Raw genomic sequence first — 22871 nt, forward strand, 5'->3', positions numbered from 1 at the left:
CGTCAGGGCGCTGGCGGCGGCGGCGGCGGCGGCGGCAGCAGGGCTGTTTGTTCTGCTCTCCCGCAGCCGAGGAACCGAAGCGGTGGCTGCGGTGGCGGCAGCTGCCGGCAGTGCCCGCGGGAGAGCGGGGCCTGTAAGCGCTGCGGAGCGGCGGGCGCGGCGGGTGGGCCCCGACGCCGCGCAGGCAGCCCGAAGAGGAGGGGGCGGCGGCGGCGGCCGGCGGCCGGCGGGGGCGGCGTGCGGCCTAGAGTCTCAGGTGAGGACCAGTGCCCTTCGGAGCGGCGGGCGGCTCGGGGCAGCTGGCGGGAACTCGCGGCGCGGCCCGCGTAACCTGCATTGCGTAATGGGGCCGGTGCGCCAGCAGCTACGCCATCGGCGCGGCGCGGGGGCGGGGAGGCCGGGGCGACGCGGGCTCAGGCCTGCGGGCCTCCCGCGTCCCCGCGCCACTCGCGCCGGGCCCGGGCCTCCTGCGCCGTTGGCGTCGGGGCAGCAGGACGGCTCGCGGGCGCCCCACAGTTGGCGCCGTCGTCCCCTGTCTCCAGTCGGTCGGCAGGGCAGGGGCGCGGGCGGGGGGCGCGGGCTCAGCGGCAGGGCGGGTGGCCGGGGGCGGGCGGGGGGCGGGCCGAGGCGCCCGGCACTTCCTGTCGCCGCCATTTTGTCAAGTGAGGAGGAGGAGGAGGAGGAGGAGGAAGCGGCCGCTGCGGAGCCCGCGGCGCGCCCGGCCCGGGTAAGTCCGGGCCCGGCTTGGTGGTCGCGGGCGCCGTTGCCCCGGGCCGCGGTCCCCGGAGCGAGCTCGGCCCCGGCCTGGGCGCTCTTGTGGGACGGGCCCTGCGCGCTCTTCCTCTGGCTCCTGGGTCCTCTTGCCCCGGCCGGGGCAGCGCACCCCCGCCCTGATTTCCTCATCTTCCGGGCTGTCCCTGGAGCTCTGCGGAGGACGAGGCTGACCCCCAAGTGGAGGGAGGAGGCTGCAGCTGCACACCTGCCTGGAGACAGACCCTTGAGGGCGGGAGCGGTACTCAGAGGGGTGAGCCTGGCCCCCTTTACCCACCCACTCCCAGCCTGGCAGCCCCTCACTGGGCGCTTTGTTTTGCTCGGTCGGTGCTCGCAGGCGTCCTTGCCATGGCCTGGTCTATTTGCAGTCTTGTGCGTGGTGGTGGTTTTGGGTGGGGATGTGGAGGAGTTGTGATTCAGCGAAATAAAATGATTCCCCCCCTCCAAACGGAAATAGCACAACTTCGCCGATACCCCCAAGGCCTAGCCTTGGATGAAGATGGGAAATCCCACTTTGGTATAGTGGATAGGATAAATACTTCTGTTCAGGCCCGTGGATGAGTCATGTGCTTTTGCTGAGTGGCTAACCTCCCTTTTACTCAATGCCACGCATTGTTTTTTGAAGTGTTGTTTTTATTTGCTTGTTTACCCATTTAATGTTTTGTGCAGCCTGATGGGGTTAATGGTCTTGGTCCTTGGGTTCATTTTTATGTGTGTGTTGGATGCAAAAAGTGACCTCTTGGAGACTCTACCTAATGAGAATTGAAATGTCTTTGCTTACCTTCGAGAGAGCTCTACCTGTCGGTGTTTACAAAAAACGAAGTCTAAAGGTACCTCTAAGCCCATAAGTCTTTGGTACTGTAATAATGGTTGGGAGATTTTTATGCATGGGGTTGTCAGGTTCCTTAAATTGTTAGTCCTTGGAGTTTAGTCCTTGGAGGTTGTAAAGAAAGGGATACTCAACAGGATTTATGAATGTGTTTCCAATTTCAAGAAGTTTTTGGTTGGCACGATCTGTTTTATGATGTTGCCAGTGTGTAATACATTCATTATGGTTTAATTTGGCTGGGGTTTATCTTTGAACCAAGACGTTGTAGATAATCAACTCCTTCTCAGAATCTTCAACCTGAGGAGGATAAACCTCTCCTTTTTCCCGAAAAGGAAAAGCGTGATCTGAAACAATGCATTGCTTCCGTGTTATTCACTATGTATCTTATCTTAACCTTGGTAGGAAACAGTTTCTAAGGGCTTAAGCTATGGAGTGAATGTCATTTAAGATGGTTTTAGTTGGTCTGACCCTGAAGGACATTGAGCTCACCTGTGTGAATCTTGCTAGAATTCAGCCCCAGCCTAATTGTTGAAGCTAAATAATTTAGTCTGTAGATGAAAGAACGTGAAAGTGGCTGCATTTTAAAGATCGGTTGACTGTTCTGAGGTGCCTATATGGCTATCTTCCCTAGCTTAAGAGAATCATTGGCCACTTTGTAAAATTTCCACTAAATTATTGAATTGTTTAAAGGAATTTAGACTTTGTTTCCAAAAGTTACCCTTTTGAGCCAGTTGTTGTGATCTTTGTACTAAATTGCACTTTTGCTTTTGGAGGTGGAGAGGATGCAATATTTTAATGTTACACAATTCAGGTTATTGAATGACTTGAGATTTATGAATTCTAGGAGGAGATTGGAGTTGTTTTTTTTTTTTTTAACTTTAAGCAAAAACCATTTGTATCTCAATGATTTGAAGACCCTGGCTGTTAAATATGCTCTGACAGCCTGCTGTCAGTCACGATTGTGTGGATGTGAAGTTTCAAATTCTGATTTTGAATAATCTTGTAGCCGTGTTTGTATTTATGTTCCTGGCAAATTTATAAAAAGAAAAGAAAAGCTTGTTATTGAAAACTGCTGCTGTTTCATAAATCTTCGTAAATTTTTTAGTGTTTAGAAAAGAGTGAATGTTTGCAAGATGAAAGTTGTGGGGATTCTTTGCTGGTACTGACATTTTATTTAATATGTAAGACATGAGTTTGTTAAAAAAACTAAGTTTTTTAAAATTATTTTTTAACTAAAATGTAAACTTCATGGGGCAGAGTTTGGTTTACTTGGCTTTGCCTATTTTTATTCTCTATTGTGTCCTCAGCACCTAGAAGAGCAGCTAAAATATTCCTTGAGTGAATAAACTGGGGAGATAATTGAGCAAGAAGTTGGCATGCCCATAATTCCAAATGCAAATAAGTCCTCTTAAATTAATAAAATATTATCAGTAGACAAACTGGCCAGTAGTGACTTAAAAGGAATGTGATTTTTAACTGAGATAACGTTAAGGTCCCTAGAAATTGCAGTGAACTTATTAATAATCGAACCAGCATGGTGTACAGTTGCTTCTGTGCACTGTCTGCTGTAAGTTACCCACTTAGCAGTTTGAAATGTGGGCTGTGGTTCAATCCTGACCTGGGAAAAGTGTTTTAAGAGGGAGATGAAGTGGGTAATAAACAAGTATGGGTAGCATTTCTTAATGTGAATCTCATTTTGTCAGTAAAAACAAATTTTTTTTAAACATTGAGCCCTTTCTTTTTATTCATGTGTGTGTCATTGGCCAGTCTATCTCAACAGTTCCTGAGCTTCTACTATGTACAAAGGAAGACAAAGATATTTGCACAGTGGCTTTTTATGGTATATGTATTTGTTATTAATGTATTCATCCCCTCAAACATTTATTGAATATAACATGTGTGATTTGAGCATTATACTTTTATTGTTTTTAGTCTTTTTGTAGCAGCTTTATTGAGATATAATTCACAAATGATACAGTTCACCAATTTAAAGCGTACAATTCAGTGGTTTTTAGTGTATTCAGAGTTGTGCAGCCACCACCGCAACCAATTTTAGAACATTTTCATCCCTCCAAAAAGAAACCCCTATTCATTAGTAGTCACTCTCCATCCCATCAACTCCTGGCAACCACTGATCTACTCTGTCCCTATAAATTTGCCTATTCTGAATATTTCAGGAACCATGCAATATATAACCTTTGGTGTCTGGCTTCTTTAATCTGGTATGATGTTTTCAAGGTTTGTGTTGTAGTGTGAATCAGTCAGTACTTCTTTTATGACTGAGTGATTGTCCATTATATGGATAGATATGTCACATTTTATTTATCTGTCATTCCGTTGATGAATGTTTGGGTTGTTTCCACTTTTTTGGCCGTTGTGAATGGCGCTCCTATGAACATTCATGTACAGATTTTTGTGTGGACATTTTGTATTTCTCTTGGGTGGATAACTAGGAATGAAATTGCTAGGCCGTGGTACCTAACTTTTTGAGGATGTGCAATAACTTTAATTGCATTGGGTTTTTTTCTAGTACTTTCACAGAGAGTTTTTAAAAAGCTTGATGGAATGAGGTGTAGCCATTTAAAAGAACGAGGAAATGTAAGTGCAAGGATGTTAGCATGTTGACATGCAGTGCAGCCTGCATGGTTTGATCCCTAGCTGTTTTTTTAAATTGTACATTCTTAGAGAACAATTTGAAATACTGGTGAGACACAGAAAACAATCTGGAACATGCATCCCAAACTTGTACTATTGTTGTAAAGGGCAATTGTAAAGACACTTTTTTTTTTCAGTCCAGACAGGCTACCACTGATTAAACTTGATTAAACTGCATCCACATGTCCTAGCATAAATCATGGGATATATTCCATTCTAAAGAAATAGATGGAGAGTGGATCCAGTGTCAAAGTTAGGGCAGAGCAACCATCTGTTCTGTTCTTGACTGAACCCTAAAGGGGGAATAGCACTGTTTGTTTCGTATCATTTGAAAAAGAGATTATGAGGGTTTTTTTCTTTGGATCAAAGTAGTGCATGGTCATTTTTTGAAATTTGGAAAATACAGAGTGTTAAAAAGATGTTAAGCTTTAAAAATTAGTATTTCTTAATCCCATTTTTATGCCATTATTTTTCTGTATGCGTAACAAAACTGGATTGTGTGCTTAAGTTTTCAAAAAATACTACACTGTGAACATTTCCAAATGCTCTGTTTTAAATGGTCACCTGAAATTCTATCATGAACGTACCGTAATTTAATTCTGCTGTTTCTGGACATGATTTTCAAGTTTTCTCTTTTTTTATATCTAGAAACAATCACTAGAACAAAGGCTGTGCATTTTTGAAAAATTAATACAAATTAGTTTTCTAGAAAAGTTCCACGCATTTCCCTTCCTCCAGTCAAAGCTTGTCAGTGTCTTGGCTTGTAAGGGTGAGGCTTTTAACATTTTTTTACCTTACAAGTAGCAATTGTGTAAAAACCAAATGTGGTCTTGAGTGTATTCTGAAGTCTTCTAAGCGGAAATGTCTTGAAGATTTTGGTCTTTGACCTTTCTGCTCTCTCCTGCCCAGAGTTGGACTTTGTTTCCTGAAATCAAGTCTCAGAATTCCTGACCCTGTGATAGAAGCCCAGTGTTACCTGAATGCTCTAGGGAGGGTGACCTGGAAGGGCTTGAACTGCCTTTTGGCATCTAGTCCCATCTTGTTTTTACTGACTTGCTTCAAAAGACTGATGCCACCATTGTGGCACAGTGTGACCTTCAGCCTGTCACTCAGCCTTCCGTCAGCTTCACTTGTCATCTTTCATTTGAGGGTAAAATGAGGCTGTGCCCTCCCAAAGTTAGGTACTTAATTGCTGTCACTGCCCCTGGTGAAGAGTAAAAGTGGGAAGAGGTAGTCAGGTATTAAAGTAGAGCATCTGAGGGCTAGGAAGGTGTACCAGCTGACATGCCCCAAAACCATGTTACCAGGTTTCACTAGGTGATACCGAGATAAGCCAGGTGCCTTTCAGATCCCTCTCTATGTTGTGTCTTCCTTCATGTGAGCTGTGAGTAGAGATCAATGGAGGAGTTAATTTAAAGTGAAGATAGGGTTTTTAAAATGAAGATTTGTGTTTATCTGATACAAGATTAAAAATGATGATAAAAGAATTAATGGAAATTCAGGAAGCTCTGGGAGCACCCACCCTGGGATATTGCCTGCAGAATTTGGAGAAAAGATCCAACAGGGGAAGGTGGTCCAGTTTATCCTCAGGCCTAAAATGTAATTTAATCATTTCATTAAAATCTGGTTATCTGAACAAAGACATTGGTCACCAGAAGTTACTGGTAGAGGAAGTTTTTCGGGAACACAGGCACAGCATCTGTCCAAATCATCCTTGCCTCCTTTGGCTCTAATTTGAATTGTGTTGACATCTGGACTTGGTGAAAGGATTCTGGTCTCCAGGAAGGTTTGTATTACAGGTCAGGGTCTCCTTGGAAGGGAGGCGGGCAGCTGGATGACAGGCCAGGAAAGTGGAATTCCTGGCCGGGAGGCTGAATTCCTGCTAGTGGACTTTGGGCCTGTTGACCAGAAGAACCAGTTGATGCTGGTCACCATTTACTAGGGGAATGGTCAGGATCCAGTTCCCTGTGGAATGCCTTTTGTTTGTGTTAAACTCAGTTGAAGAGTATCTTTTTTTCAGATTGGTCAGACCTGAGCATTTAATCACAAATTAAGTGTACTTGAATGAAGAAGCCATTTTTTTAAATCTGTGACATAATTAACAAATAAAGGCTTTTTTAAGTTCACCCTAAGTATAAACTGTTCTGTGCCCTTTTCCTTGACAAGTTTTGGCCTGTTCTACTCTATGTAGGAAGTTCCAGGTCTTTGTGCTGTGGCTGGAAGAGTTGGTTGGGCTTGGGTGGAGCTTTGTGCTGGAAAGGGAGAACTGTGGAGTCCACTGTCGAGGTTCAGTCCCAGCCCTGCCCCCTTCTGGCCTTGACTTCAGGCAAGTTACATAATCTTTCTAAACCTCAGTTTCCTTATTTGTAAAATGGGATCTGTATGCTTAAGCATTGACTTGGTAGACTAGGTGGGGGTGTTGGCTTATGTATTGTATTCAGATTGGGGGAGAGTAGGGGAGCCTGACCTGTATTGTATTTGGGTTGGGGGAGGTGTGCTGCTTTTACTCTGCCTAAAGGGCTTTGAGAAAAACTGTCCAGGCCTCACTTTGCCTCTGGTCATCTCTCTTGTCTTGGTGTCCACTTAGGGCTGAAACTCTTTATTTGTTCCTCATTGCTGTTATGCCAAGAGACACTGGCACACTGTGGAAGAAGTGCCAGGGAGAGATGTTGGACTTGGTGTTATGCAATTTCTAGAAACAGAAATTAGTAATTTCTGTGTCCTTGCGTGTGGCTAATGTCTCCAGTTGTCCTCCCCCAGACAATAACATATACATACCTATGGGTGAATTGGCCTTTGAGATTGTTTTGTGTAAAAGAAAAGGAAAAGAGATAAATTGGGGGATTTTGCACTTAAAACATTTTCCACTATGTTTAAGGAAACATAAATTGCAGGTGAGCAGATTGTTATTGTGAGGGTTGAAACAGGAGGACTGCATGGAGTATGGAACCTGCCAGTGCAGTGTGTGTGTGTGTGTGTACGCGCACACACGCACGAAGGAGGGAAGAAAGGAACTGGGCTGCAGGCACACACCACACCTGCTGTGTACTTTCCTTGGACCAGTCAAATACACTTTCAAGCCTCAGTTTCTCGTATGTAAAATGGGATAATAGGTTTGGACTCCAGAGATCTTTGACCACAATCTGAATTTTAAGAGAAAGTAACTTTTATTTCATATGTGTTTTTCAAACTCTGGGTAATGAAATGAGTTTAGTAGATGGCAATCATTGTTTAAGAGAGGAGACAAAGGGAATGTCAAAGGGTGTCACACATTTAAGGGTAATTTATAAAACCTTTTGTAATTTTTATGTATTATTGTGTACATGACAAAATGTGTTTCTTACTGTGAATCATGTCAGAGTGGTGTGAAATAACCTTGCTTTAGATACTCAGTGGTGACTGTGGGTACCTTGATTTGGTGGCAAGTGGTCATTTTGCAGTCTGTTTCTCCATCACTTGCCCAAGGGTGACTGTCCTGGATATGCTTTCTAGTAGTAAGTGAACTGCATTGATCTTCAGTTTCTTCCTTGTGCCCTGCTTACTGGAAGCTCTTCAGAGGGTAGAGTGAGATGGGGAAGTTGAGGAATGGTGAGAAAGTTCACCATGTAGTGGTGAAGGTTGTCAGTTTGCAACAAGCAAAACAAGTATATAAAGAGGTGTGTTGTCTTGTCTTTTATTATCAAATGCTGTCTTCCTAGCTTTTTAATCAAGATGTGGGTTCTTTTAGAAAATAGCTGTATTGGCTAGGTCTCTCTGGTATAAATAATACACATAAGACTGGTTAAAATGAGAGGGAATTTGTTGGTTGATGTGAGAAGTCTGGAGTCGATCCCAGGGGCTCATACAGAGACATCAGAGCTTGTTCTCTGTCTCTGATATCCTGGCCTGAAGGTCAAGAGTGAGCCTTCCTCAGTAGTGCTCTGACGACTGAAGACTCTGGCTTGGATCATTGCCTGTTCCTTAACATATGTAGAGTGGGAATGCTGAACCACCTCGCCTCAAACATGGCACATTTACCCTGTCTCTGCCTTCCACTTGCTTTGCTCAAGTGGTAGCCCCAGCAACATCTTGCTCATCATTATGAGTCATGCTAGATGGGATAATTTTGTTGAACAGTCTGTGTTTTACAGTAGAAGTAGAGTGTACCCCCTAACTTGAAGCAAGAAATTTTGGATGGCTGAAAGAGAAGCTAATTTTCCATACTAGGTCATAAACCAGAATTAGCTGAAAAAAGTTTAGAATGAGTTACTCAAGAAAAAGGATAGGGTGAAGATGGTTAGGAGTATGTATATTCCAAATCCTTGGTAGAGGATTAAGTGAAAGACATGGTTTATCTTACCAGGTACCAAGTACAGAGGGAGTTGCTGTGGGGGCTCTGGGAGAAGTCAGGCCAAGTCTCAGTAGTCTCTTGGGTGGGCAAGAGAACCCTCGCCACCAGTGATAGAGCCCAGGTTGGCCAGAAAAACAGCCCTCAGGAAGTACAGGGCTGAGATGGGTTTAGATCAAGGAGGAAGCGCAGGGGAAGACTCGGGTAAGAGACCAGGTAGGTAAACATCAGTCAGTGCTTGCATGAATGAAATTGTAATGGAGAACATTTCAGTAGACTGGATTCATCTTTGTCCACACAAAAACTACATTTGTAATTTTGCCATTTGTTAGGCTGTTTCTGTACTTAAGTTCTTGTAAAGTCTGCTGCTTGGCATTCCTCTAGTATTACAGAAAGCCTACTCAGATTTCCATAATCAAAAACAAGTGTTAAGCACTGCTAGAGTAATCATTTTCCTACAGTTCTCGCTCGCTGTTGAATTTATTCAGTTCTTTAAGGGGCTCAGAATAATTGAGGGGTCCAGAGGCCAAGGATGAGGCCAAGCGCTGCTTTTTGCTAGAGCGTCAGTTCTTAATTTTAGGGGAGATTGGAGGCCCCTTTGAGAAAGTGACATTGCTCCAGAAAAATGCATATTCTATACACGAACATTGACCTGTTTGGGGGAGGGGCAGTTTTTAGAGCCCTAAAGCCCATCCAAGGAACATACATTAAAATGTATTTGCTGGATATTACTTAGAGAATGGGAAATTACTATGTTAATTAAAAGGCTCCTGATGGTTTTGAAGGCTTTCCTTTTTGCATGCATGTTGCTTTTGCAGACATTTACAAAGTTATTACTAGGAACAATGTGGAGCACCCATTTTGGTTTGTCTTTGTGAAAATCCTCCAGAGGTTTTTATAGAGGCTATCAAGTTCCCTGTGACAGCTCTGGTACAGGTCTGCCCTGGGCCCCCGTGCACCCCTCTTTTTCAGCTTGTTCTCTTTCTTGGGGATGAGGAATGTCAGTGTGCCAGAATGGGCCTGTTGCAGCGGCTACAAATGAAGGAAGGTTTTTGTTTTGGGCTCTTCACTGAAACTGCTTCCGCTGTTCATAAAACTGTTTCCAGGATTTGGTGTTAGCCTGGAGCCTTTGCTGCAGAAGAATCCAATGGGCTGCTAGCCAGCCTGATCATTTGGTGGTGTTGGATGTGGGTAGACTTAGAAAGATTTATGGCTGTGGTCCCTTATGTGGCTTAGTGCCTGCTCTCTGTTGCAGCACCTTTATTCCATACAGGCACTTGAACCTGCAGACTGAGGGAAACAGACCTTGTGGGATGGGAAGGTATCATTCTTCAGCATTAGATGTTTATGCTTAGGAATATGAACTTGCTACACGGGTGGTATGCATGATGCCACTCTCCTTCCCCAAACCCTGGTCTGGTAGAAGGGATGGGAAGTCCAATATCATAAACTTGAATAATTCATACTTCTGTAATTGGAGCAGAGTTGTCAAAGGACGGGAAAGAACAATTACCTCTAAGAATAGTGCATAGTGTTAAAAAAATTCAACTGAGTATATTTTAAATAATCTTGCTGGCTTTATTCAGTGATTCATGAATGGGACAGTATCCCTTTTAGCAGATAGGAAGGAGCTCCCAAGGAGTTGCACAAATGAAAGACTATTATGGACTAGAGAGAGTGAGATCAGGGAAATTACGCTATCAAAGAACAGGTTACCTCACTAGTGCTGACCAGGTGATTCCTGATTGACTGGTTTAACATTATTTCTGGGAGAGCCAAGAGTAGTTAAGTTGTGGTTCGTAGGCTTTGGGCTTAGCATATGTGGCTCCATTTTGAACCTGTTGTCCTCTTTTTAACAGTATTAAAAAACCTTTTTGCTCATCCCTAATCTCTAAAGTTTGAAAATTAAACTTGTATGTGCTAATGGGTATTTCCCTTACTGTTGGTTTTGGCTTTAATTAATCCCATTGCTTTGCTCAGTTGAATTAGTCGTGTTGTACAGGCAGGGCTTTGTTACTTAAGCAGTTACCCCTTTCTATTCTGTAATTAAAAGAGACAGACAAGATAGCTTACAGAGTTTTGGTACCATCCATGTGTAGTTTTTCATTTATAATCATTTAAAATTCCTTAGTTCTGAAGTGCTTTCAGTTACAAAAAGCTGCCAAGTAATAAAGGTTGTGTGTATGTGTCTTCATTTGTTTTCCTTTTGACACCAGGAAACAGTTGAGCTCACAGATTAGTTGTCTGGAAATAACATCACCTTCATGTTTATCTATTTCAAGATAATAACTCATATATTTGTAATCACAGGAATGCAGTTTTGAATTACTAATGTTGGAGCTGACAGGCCTGCAGCTTAGCTTGCCTGTCCTCAGTGTCATTTCTCAGGACATCTAAGGGCCTCTTTGCTCTGGAAACGCATGTGCGCAGCATCCTTCCCTTGTGCCTCTAAAAGCTAGGTACACCCTGGCCTGTGGCTCTTTCATCTCTTCGCCCATGCCTCCCAAATTGTTAAGCTTGAAGCATTACTTATCTTTGACCATTGACTCTTTGTGAAAAGATTCAAGGCTTTTAGCAAATAGTTGCCTATGAATAGACTTCCCAGCAAAGGGTAGATCTTCCTTTTCAGAATGGACCTTTTTTTTTCTGTTTCTTACTGCTTGCCTATTCTCAAATGGTAAATTTGAACAGAATTCACCCTGCTTGCTGTCTGTGTCAACCTTAATGTAAGGAGCAGCATTGTGGGTCACTTCTTTCTTCACTGTGTTCCCTTCAACAGTCTAGGAGATTGTACATCCATTTATGATCACTCTATTATAGTGAATTTTTGATTACTGTGTGCCAGGTGCTGGGTTTCTAAGACCTTACGTATTCCTTAAGTCCTCAGAAAATAACCTTACTAACTGGGTACTGGTATCATGCCCATTTTGTAGGTAAGTAAGTTGACACCCAGAGAGCTCAGTCACTTGGGCAGGGTTGCAAGGCCTCGGAGCTCGTAAGTGGCAGGGCCTGGCTCCAGAGAAGAGCCCAGGCGTTCTTGACCTTTGCTCTACAACAGAAGGAGGGAGGAAGGAATCCACCACGTACAGATGGTTGGGATTGTACAAATGAGCACGAGGTAGACCTTGGAAGTACTGTGTGAGAGTTGCAAGCCAAGCAGTCTGAGAAGGAGTAGACCTTCCGGCTGTGAGCATAGGAAAAGAGCTGGCATTTAGGCTGATCCATCTGTGAGGACAGCTGAGGCCTGGATGGAGACCTGGATAGTTCTGCAAGTAAACGTTTGTCCTTTAGAGGCCCTTGCCAGGGCAGAGAATAGTCAGAAGAGGCTCATTACTTTGCTGAGCAGATCTCCTTTTCATCCACATTTATGGTCATTAAATGCAGTGTCACCCTCCTGAGGAGTCTTGTGAGGAAATTCACACAAGTGAAATTAAACCTCACCTTGAAAAGATTTACTTTAGAGCACCAAGATGCCTTGATTTAGTTTCACCTCCATTTTTTCCCTTGATAACTCCAATGAAAGTATGTGAGTACAGAAGAGGAAGTTTGGGGGAGCAGTAAGCTGGAGTAAGCATTATCTTTAACCCAGGCTTGTTAAGTCAGGGGTGTGAACTAGATGATCTGTTAGGATTACAATGAGCCTCTCAATCTCAAAGCACCGCTTATGTTGGGTGGCATTGAGTTCCAGCTCATGGGTGTTTATTTCCCACTTAGGGATTCATTTAAAGGGAATCTCCTGCCTGAAGCAAGCAATGCTGAATTGGGTGATTATGCCAGTGTGTGTGTGGGACTTCCTGGGTAATCAGGTGCTGTGCTCTATTCTGCATGTGCGGTGAGGATTCAGTAGTGAGTAAAGGTTATTTCCCATGTCAGTGTGCCATGTACAATTCAAACATGACTGTAGGAGGGGGGAAGTGAGGCAAATCTCCAGTGGTGGGCAGTGACCCAGTGCTAGAAAGCTGGTAACTCATTTAACAAGTGCCCTGAGGAATAAGTTTTCATTTTACTTTCAAAACTTTTCTTTGACGTTGTAAAATAAGAAATGATGTCATTGGATAGAGTTTGGATTTGAGTAGCTGTGATAAAAATCCACTCAAGAGAACATGGTAGAAGTGGTTAAAGATGCTCCATGCAGAACGTGACTAGTAAACTAGTTGGACAGTACATGATAAAAATATAACACACTTATTGCAGCATAATTCTGTTGCTCTAAAACTCCGTTGCATATAGGATAAAATCCAAACTCCCATCCTGTGGTACTGTGGGCTCCTAGCTTCTGTGACAGACTGCTGTCCCAAATCATGTCTTGATTCCTAGCGTCGTCTGCACTTCCTCCATCTTTCAGGGTCCAGTTTGGATCATTCTTACTTCACAGTAACCTACCCAATTTATAAAACGTGGTGTCTGGTGAAACTTTTCTGCATGGTGGAAATGTTTGGTTTTGGGGTTATCTAGCATGTTAGCACTACCTCCAAATGGCAGATAAGGTCTTGAGGGTAGCTGGAAGGCTTTGACAGATTTTAGAGAAGTTAAGCTCACTTTAGTCCTGTGGTACTTTAAGATGTTAAGATGTTTAAGAGTTGACATTGCCCTGAGGGCAAGTGGTTGTTTGGTTCTGGAATGCAGGGGTGGGTCTAGGCCAGACGTGGGGGCTTTGGGCATTGTCACGAGGGTGCGAGAGGTCTCCTTGGGGCTGTGCGGAGAAAGATGAGGAGGGGCCTGGGTAAGAAGATAGCAGGGACTGAATCCTGACTTAATGGAGATAGGCAAGTTTCCCCTCTCCCCCTAGGAGGTTGGAAAAGGAATCCTGGTAAGATCCCAGGCTTGAGAAAGCCAAGCATGTGTAGGGTAAGAACTCAAGGGGAGAATTAGCCTTTATCAGGAAAAGGTCTTTTTCTTCAAAAACTGTTCATCCTGGAGTGAACTCCAGTTATCTAGAAAAGATCACATTCTGTCTCTAGTCTCTGACTTTCTATTTTTATAGCCTAGACAATCCCCCTCCCCTCTTTGGAATTTGCTTTATCTGACTTCTTCTCCACCCCCCACCCCACCCCACCCCACCCCCACCCCCCCACCCCCGTTCTGTGAGCCGAGCTTCGGGGGCAGGGCTGGCCAGTTTGGCTCGTTATCTTTGCTTGCGGAGAATATGAACGAAGGTTCAAGCAGAGGTCAAAGGCTGAGTGGTGCCTCTAGAAGGTGCCAGTGGTGGGTCCGCCTGAAGTCAATCAATTGAGCAAGGTAGACAAAAGCCTGTCTAGTCCGCTGCAGACCAGATCTCACGGCCCATTTGGTTTTACATGTTTCATGGCTTGCAGGCTCATGAAATGTGAATATTTTAAAAGTTAATACTAAATCATGACATTCACTCTAGTTAATATTATGATTAATAATGTTTATTGAGCACTTTCTGTTGCATCTTATTTGACTCTTAGACGAGTCCTGTAAGAGTTGGGGATCTCCATTTTAGAGTTGAGGAATCTGTGCTGAAACTATCTACCTATTTTTTTCTGGTTAAAGACAACAAAATTTTGCCATTAACATTTATAAGCGTACAGTAGTGTTAATTCTGTGCGTGTTGTTATGCAACAGATCTCTGGAACTTTATCTTGCGAAACTGAAACTATATCCATTGAACAACTCTCCTTTCTCTGCTCACTAGCCCCTGACAACCACATTCTACTTTCTGTTTTTGAGAGTTTGACTGTTTTATATACCTCATGTAAGTGGAGTCATGTATGTATTTGTTGTTTTATGACTGGCTTATTACACTTAGCATAATGCCATCCAGGTTAATCAGTGTCACAAATGACAGGATTTCCTTATTTTTTAAGGCTGATTAATATTCCTGTACATACATACCAAATTTTCTTTATGCATTTGTTTATTGGTTGACATTTAGATTGCTTCCACCTCTTGGCTATTTTGAATACAAGTTTGAACTTAGAACTTGAACATAGAACATAGAAGCTTACTAGGCACTACAGATTTCCCTTGTCTTATTTTCACTCTGAAACTGATTTGTGGTTGGGGGATTTTTATCAGGCAGCTATGAAAGATGGACAGAAGTGTACAGGAGATGGTTCAAGCAGTGGCACCATGGTGTCCAGCCAGATGTCTTTCAGGGCATCCTAAAAGTAAATAAGTGACTGGTTAAAATTAGATTGGACCCCACCCCTTCCTGGCTTCTCAGGGTCTGTCAGTTACCACAGTTCTGGCTTCTCAACCCAACCCACTGAACAACCTTTTCCAAAGCAAGTAGCTTGACTTGTGTCTTTTTTTTTTTTTTGTATCGTTGATGCACATTATTATCTAAATTTCAGATGTACAACATAGCAGTTCACAATTTTAAAGGTTATTTTCCACTTGTAGTTATTATAAAATATTGGCTATATTCCCCATGGCTTGGTTTGTGTCTTGATTCAGCCAGTCTAACCCTGAAAAGGCTCACAGTATCACTGTAATTTAACATTTCTCCATGCAGTACCTCAAAATGTGACTAGGGCAGCTTAATTTTTGAAATCCTTTAAGTGAGAGGGCCCTTACTAACTCATGAGTGGAGATGAGAGTTGCCTCCAGCACCAGTCTAAGCAGACTGCTTCTCCCTGCATTCAGTGTTTTGACTTCACCCTGGACAAGTTTAATTGCTTCATGCTCTGTCCCTGTGCTCCTTGGATACCAAACGTCTGTCCTTGAAAGGGGAGCACAGAGCCTAACAATTGCCCCACTAGACAATTTGTTCCCCCAAAAGGGAGTAGCTTAGTCCCCCCTCCCCCATTTTCAGAAAATCTGGTCACATCTTTATAAATAGGATAATCCATTTATCAGTTCATGAACATTTGTTTCTACCTTTTGGCTCATGAATAATGCTGCTTTGAACATTCATGTGCAAGTTTTTATGTAGACATGTTCTTTCTCGGATATATACCTAAGGGTAGTACTTCTGCATCAGATGATAACTATAGTTTAAACTTTTCAAGGAGCCACTGGACTTTTCCATTTACTGCCCCATTTTACGTTCCCATCAGCAATGTATGAGGATTCCAGGTTCCAGTTTCCCATATCCTTGCTGATGCTTGTTATTATCTTTCTTATCATAGCACAGATTCCTTTTAAACCTGGCAGAAGTAGTTTTAAGCTTTTACTTTTTTTTCCCCCTTCCTTTTGATCTTTGAGTTGAGCAGCAATTGCGGGATAAGTAGTTCATGTTTTCTCAGTGTTCTTGGAGGTTGAGTCTTGTCATGTGACACAACAATTACACGGTGACTCTGTGTGCAGACCTGGATGCATGATGTCAAGAGGTTGAATTTTAAGTCTGTATCATGGGACTCATTTTCTGTGAACTTGTATTCTAGTAATGTCTTTTTTATTGAAGTATAGTTGATTTACAGTGTTGTTAGTTTCTGATGTACAGCAAAGCGATTCAGTTATAAGCTGTTCAGTTATACATGTGTATATATTTTTTCCATTATGGGTTACTACAAGTTGTTGAATATAGTTCCCTGTGCAATTACAGTAGGACCTGGTGGTTTATCTATTTTGTGTGTATCTGCTGATCCCAAACTCTTAATTTATCCTTCCCCTCCTTTCACCTTTGGTAACCACAAGTTTGTTTTCTATGCCTGTGAATCTGTTTCTATTTTGTAAATAAGTTTGTCTTTTTTTTTAGATTCCACATATAAGTGATACGGTATTTTTCTTTCTTTTTCTGGTTTACTTCACCTAGAATGAAAATTTCCAGGTCCATCCATGTTGCTGCAAGTGATACTTTGTTATTTTTTTACGGCTCAGTAATATTCCATTGTAGAAATACATCACAGCTTCGTTGTCCAGTCGTCTGTTGATGGACATTTAGGTTGTTTCCCTGACTTGGCTGTTGTAAATTGTGCTACTAAGAACATTAGGGTGCATGTATCTTTTCAAATTAGAGTTCCCTCTGGATATATGCCCAGGGGTAGGATTGCTGGATCATAGGGCAAGTCTATTTTTAGTCTTTTGAGGAATCTCCTTACTGTTTTCCTTAACGGCTGCACCAAACTACATTCCCATCAACAGGGTAGGAGGGTTCCCTTTTCTCCACATCCTCTTCAGCTTTTATCGTTTGTGGACTTTTTAATGATGGTCATTTTGACTTTTGTGAGGTGATACCTCATTATAGTTTTGATTTGCATTTCTCTGATAATTAGCGATATTGAGCATTTTTTCGTGTGCCTACTGGTCATTTGTATGTGTTCGTTGAAGAGTTGCTTGTTTAGGTCTGCTCAATTTTGGATTGGGTTGTTTGTATTTTTAGTAAGTTGTTCATATATTCTAGAAGTTAAGCCCTTGTCAGTCTCATCTTTTGCCAAATATTTTCTCCCATTCCATAGGTTGTCTTTTTGTTTTGCTTATGGTTTCCTTTATTGTGCGAAAGCTTGTAAGTTTTATTTAGGTCCTATTTGTGTAATGATGTCTTAATTGATTTTTTAGGTAATACAATGTTGAGATCTTGAGCTGGGGATTCCAGTCCACATTCTCCCTCCCAGCTTTTTCCTCCCAGGGATGCCTGCATACCTAAGGAGAAAGATGTGTTTCAGAGCCCATCTCATTCACTGTACTTGTTACTGAACAGCTTCTGGTCAAGGGCAGAGGGTGAAGGCTTGATTCATCAAAGAATTACGCAGACTGTGCCTCACAGGTTTTGAAACCAGCCATAACTTTGAAGTCACTCTTATTACTATTAAACTGCCATTAGTGTTCTCTTGTCCTGGGAAGGAAATGAGCTAGTCATTAAGTGTTTCATTTTATGCTTAGCTGAAGATCTCTATACCTATGATGTGTTTTACACTGGCCATTAGAGTATTCTGAAAATGGAATGTATTACCTAAGGAGGTGAGCAGATGAGTTGTGACTGGTGGTATTGAAGATGAAAATGGACTTGCTGGCATTTGGAGAAACTAGCAGTGATGTGGGACAGGCTGTTTAACCTGTGAACCTCTGTTTCCCTATCAGTAAAATGGGATAAAAAAGGCACCCCACCTACCTCAAGGTTGTGAAGATCCTGTGTCTGGGATCAAGTAGCTCTGCTGTTAGGAACAAGAATCAGGGACAGCAGAGAGGATTGCTTCTTCCTACCTTGAGGTGTTCTGATTTTGCAGAAGATACTGTAGACTGTAATCATGTGATTAAAGGTGCAGTGGTTTGCACTTGAAATTTGAAAAATTTCTAATGTTTATCTCCCAACTTGAGGGGACCTGGCAAGACTAGCTCAGTCAACTCTGGTTCATGTGTGCTCCTTTCCCTACCTCATTTTCGTGTCTATCCTGAATTTTGAGGTCACCATCCTTTTTTTACTTTTGTCTCAATTGCATGTACTGCTAAACAGTACATTGTTTAGTCTTGTTTTTCAGCTTTATTATCAATGCAGTGTATCGTTTGCAGACTTTTGCCACTTCCTCATTTAAGATTCATCCATGTTGTGGTAGCCATAGTTCGTTCGTTCATTCATTCATTCATTCATTTTCACCAAAGTATGAGTGTGTCACAGTGTACTCATTCTCCTCTTGGTGGACATCTAGGTCATTAGATTTGCCTTTATCTAAGGGAGAGGGGTGGGTGGTAGAGCACCATTAGCAGACATTCTTGCTGTAGCATTCTTCTGCATGCTTGCATGCATTTAAGAGGTGTGCAGGTGTCCCAGTAGTGTACAGGAGTGCCATTGGGGATGCCTTAGTGCCAGTTCACTTTTTAAAGAATACCCTTTTACCTTTCCACAACCCAAAATTTTGAACCATGTTCCCACCAACATTGGCATTAACGAACTTACATTTGCAAATTAACAAGCCTGAGCATCTTCTTGTGTTTATTTATTGTCCTTGTTTAAAATAGCCATTTCCGACTTTTGCTCATTTTCCTTTAGCTTGTTTATCTTTTTAAATTGATTTGCAGGGGTTCTTTTATAGAGTCTGAGTACCAAATCTTTGTGGGTAATACATTTGCAAATACTTTCCGCTAGTTTAGTGTCTCCCTCCCCAATCCCCCCCCACACAGCATCTTCTGACAGATCTTAGTTTTAACATAGTTGAATGTATGAATCTTTTATTTTTTACAGTTAATGGGAAGAACACTACCTGAAGTCAAATATTCTGTATTATCTTGTAAACGTTGTTAAGCTTTATCTTTCAAATGTATGCTCTTAATCCACCAAGAAATGATTTTTGGGTATAGGATGAGGAGTCGTGCAGCCTCCAAATCCCTGCAGGCTTTGTGACCTCATATAAATGACTGATATCTTTTACATCAGTGTCCTTGGCTGCAAAATGAGATCCTAATTCCTACTGTGTGCAAGGTTCTTGTGAGGTCCAAAGACAGCATCCCAGCACACTGAGCCACAAGCCTCAGTAGGCATTTGGTAATTATGCCTTGGTGTGAGTCCAACTGCATTCCCTAAGCATGTGGACACTTAGGGAAAGTTGGCACATAAACTGGGAAAGTTGTTGCTAGTACATTGCCTGCCAACTGCTACAGCCACCATGGCCAGGCTGAGCTGGGTTTGACTGCTCAGTAAATCCTCCAGCAGGGCACTGGCGGCTTGGAGAATGTTCAGCTAGCCGTGTGCAAACTTGCCCGGTTATGACAGGTGCTCAGTCAGTCTTAGAGCTGATTTGTGCAAATCTGATGCATTGTAGAAATGACTGCTTCCTAACTCTGTTATAGTCACAAAACTGAGTCTGGACACTCTTCTAACCAGAATCTTTGGGCCTTGAGAGGAACTTGTTTAGTGACTCTAAGGATCACATGTGTAGACACATGGTGTGTGTCTGAGCAAACAAACAGAAGGTTGGGATCTGGTGGTGGTTGGCATTTGTGTCACAGCATGCCTTCACTGATTGATTCATGGAGAGAGAGAATGGGCTGGGACTGTGTGATGTTAGAGTTAGAGATGTTCGTGATCAAAGATGCTTTTGCATTTCCCTCCAGAGGAGAGTGATTACCGTGAAGAATGGGTAGAGATTTCTTCTTGTGCTCTGGGAGATCAGATGTCAGAGTGAGGAGACCAAAGGGCATCAGCTTCAAGCATTGCTCACGGAGTCTGTTGCAGTGGATATTGACCTCTCATGAGCCTTTTCCTGTTCCTACTGCCATTTTGATCAGGGGCTTTGTCATGTATCTTTTATAGAGGGGACCACTGAGCTGGGTATGTAGTAATAAGCTATCAAATGTTTGTTGATATCTCTCAACCCTTTAGTGTCCACACTTGAAAAACTGGAGACATCCTAACAAAACAGCTGGGGAACGGTTTGTAAGCTTTGGCATTTTATGATGGGTAGTGGCTGTCGTATCACAGTTAAAGTGCCAGTCTGTACACATGCCCCATCAAGATCAGAACACAGTATGAGGGGAATATTGATTGTAAGTAACCATGTGAGCTTAAACATGTGAAAATAGGTGTTGTGATGCAGGGTGACCTTTCCCCTGTTTGTGGCTTTGTTATATTTTAATGTAATGACAGCTTAATCTTTTAATCAGGAGATCTCAGTTGATGAGCAAAATTGACCTGTTTATTGCTGCTTGTTCCCTCTGAACCTGAAGGTGTTCTCTTGTCAGGGCCAGTAGGGAGTTGTTTGCTTCTCCAGCATTTGTTGCCTGGGAGTCCCCTTCCCAGCCCAGCAGCAGTAAATATCTTTACTAGTTTTGAGATTTAACCAAAACTAAAATTGGGCCAAGGTCCTCCAGGAAACGTTTAGTATGGAAATTATTCTACACGGTAGCTTTGTTCTACAGGGTAAGTTAATTTTCTCAAAAGATTACTGAACTGTCCTGTACGTTAAATACTCCTGAATAGCTGGGTATCAGCTTTCCCCCTACTCTGAGCTAGGAGTAGCCCCACTTCTCCAACTGATGTGAATGCAGAAAATGCGGTCTTGCAGCCCACAAGGATTTTTTTATTGCTCCTTTAAAATTGTTAGTCTTACTCCTTTGCGGCCTTAAGTAAGTGTAAACCACAAGTCACAGAACCCATTCTTTACCTGAACTTGAGCTTTCCTTTCAGAAGGGCACTTTATAACACTTAGTTGTTCAACAATGTTCCAGTAGCTGCTCTCATCTTGGAGGAATTTCCAGTCTACACAAGGTGGATGGATCATTCCAGAAAATAGAGTAGTTTGGGTCTTCCCAATCAACCTCTCTGCTCAAATAGCTGTGATTGAACAACACTGAGCACTTCACATACGGCAGGCATTTGTGAGCCTGCCGATCCTTGGGACAATCCTGAGGATGGGCCCTGTGAACCACGCTGTTTCACAGTTGAGGAATCATGAGTCTAACCATGATGCCTGTTGCTAAAAGTCTCCCAGGTTAGTTCTGGAGGTTGGGGTTCAGACCAGGCTGCTTTTGTTCTTCTCCTGTAGGTTTCTCTCCACCCTCCCTGCACAGTAGCAGGTCTGAAGTAGGTTGGGCCTAGACATGGTTTGTTTATTCATTTTCTTAAGTTTATATGCTGTAAAATCCACTCTGACAAATGCACTACAGCAGTCATAATACAGAATGTTTCCAGTATCCCCCCAAATTCCCTTTGTGCCCCTTTGCAGTCAGTCCCTCCTCCTACACCCAGCTCTATACATGAGTATTGTAAAACAAGCTCCCTAGCAGTTCTCTGTGCAGCGGAGATGAGAGCCATCACTTTATGAGCTCTCTCCAGAGTAGCAATTATGTCGTGTTTTTTGCTTTGAGCCTTTGTGGGTAAGATGCAGAAGCAGGTGGCCACTTACTGTAAGGACAGATAGCACTGGAATGTTGGGCCTTGTTCCTGAGTAGTGGCTGCCTAGTGGCAGTCTGTTCTGCAGCCTTGCTTTGAGGAGGAAGGAGAAAGCATGAATGTCATGTCACAGAGTGCATTCATGCTGGGAGCCATGGAAATGTGTCCCTGTTCTGTGTGCCTCTCTACATCTGTCTGCATTGGGAGTTCTGCCTGAGGCTAGGGTGTCTATTGCTGGGGAATCACAGAGTAAACAGCTTCTTAGCTTGGATTGGCCTTAGCTTGGACACCGTGTCCTATCCCTGTGTCCCTTCATCCTATTCCCTGCCCCCACCAAGGGACTTGGTTACTATGAGTTGGTTACTATGCTGACCTAGCACAGATCATTGTGAAAGAATTGTGTGACTTCCTGTGAAAGTTGCAGAATTCTCTAAGAGGAGGATTCTTTTTTAAGTGAGGAGGGGAGCACTCTGCCCATTCATGCAGAGTGATCACCTCTAATAAAATACGGGATCCTTCTGCTATGAGATAGTCACGTGGGTCACAAGCAGTGCCAGGCAGAGAAGCCTCTGGCATTTGGGTGGGCAGTTGTGGTAACTGAACACGTTTGCTCTCCAAATGTCACTTCTACAAGTATTTGTGGTGCCCCTTGACTAAGGAACTTCTCTGTACCCACAGAAGAGGGCTTTTGCTACAGTGCCTGGAGCATGACCCATACAAGTGACATTGTGACATGCCAGCAGTGACCCAAATGCTGGAATCTCAGAAAATAGCCTGGATTGCTTAGGGATCTCTCATTGTGGGAACTATTTTCTTTTCTAGGCCTCTGTGGAGTTGGATTGATTGTGTATTTTACTAGGGATGAATGATTCAGCATTCTTTTTATTAAGCTGATTTTCTGATTGTGGGAAATAGGTTGTTAAAATTGTAGATTAGTTCACAAGTGTAAGGGAAGCTATATGGAAGTGCAGTTTCTTCCCTTTTTCAGGGTACAGTGGGGTGAGGAATGATGTGACCACAGCTTTTACGTTAAGAATGCAAGGAAAGCGTTTTGCAGTTCTTTTCCTAACAGCCATTTGAGTTAACCAGTCTCATAGAGATTTAGCCAAGATTCAGGCAAAAAAACTTTTCCAGCAGTTCTTAAAGTAAGTATTTCCTTTTGTGGAGTTCAACCCATGTATGTGTGTTATGCAGGGCCCACCGATAAACCACCGCTTAATAATGAAGTTTCAATTGGGTTGTGAGTCTTTGGGCCTGCCTGGGGCACACCTGTGCCCATTGCCTGCCTAGAACAGACACACAGGAGTCTTTGTCACAGTTGTTGGCTGCTGCATAACCTGGTGTCTGACCACCTGTTATGTTGTGGCTGGTAGTGGTTCTCCCATCTGGGGACATTGCTGGTTGTAACAGAACTTCCTGTTATGCTTTGCCTTCACCTTGAAGATGAGATCACAGAAATGCCTGAGATTGGGAATGAAGACACATAGATAGCATGCCTTCCTCCCTGCTCCTGGGCCCTTTGTGTTGCTGTTACCATTCCATCTTCGATTTCCAAG

General features: G+C 43.0%; 1 protein-coding gene across 4 annotated transcripts in view; it reads left to right on the forward strand.

The window, feature by feature from the left end:
• Window positions 1-3: 3 nt before the first annotated feature.
• The window catches only part of BRD4 (bromodomain containing 4), an 81666-nt gene continuing 58798 nt past the window's right edge, over window positions 4-22871 (forward strand). For 2 of the 4 annotated variants that reach the window (XM_072947488.1, XM_072947489.1), the window contains exon 1: window positions 4-256. The gene's annotated coding sequence lies outside the window, so the exon portion shown is untranslated. The remainder of the gene's footprint in view (window positions 257-22871) is intronic. The other 2 variants (XR_012063162.1, XR_012063161.1) reach the window with 1 other exon arrangement.

Source organism: Vicugna pacos, chromosome 22, assembly GCF_048564905.1.
Source record: "Vicugna pacos chromosome 22, VicPac4, whole genome shotgun sequence".
NCBI classification, from domain to species: domain Eukaryota; kingdom Metazoa; phylum Chordata; class Mammalia; order Artiodactyla; family Camelidae; genus Vicugna; species Vicugna pacos.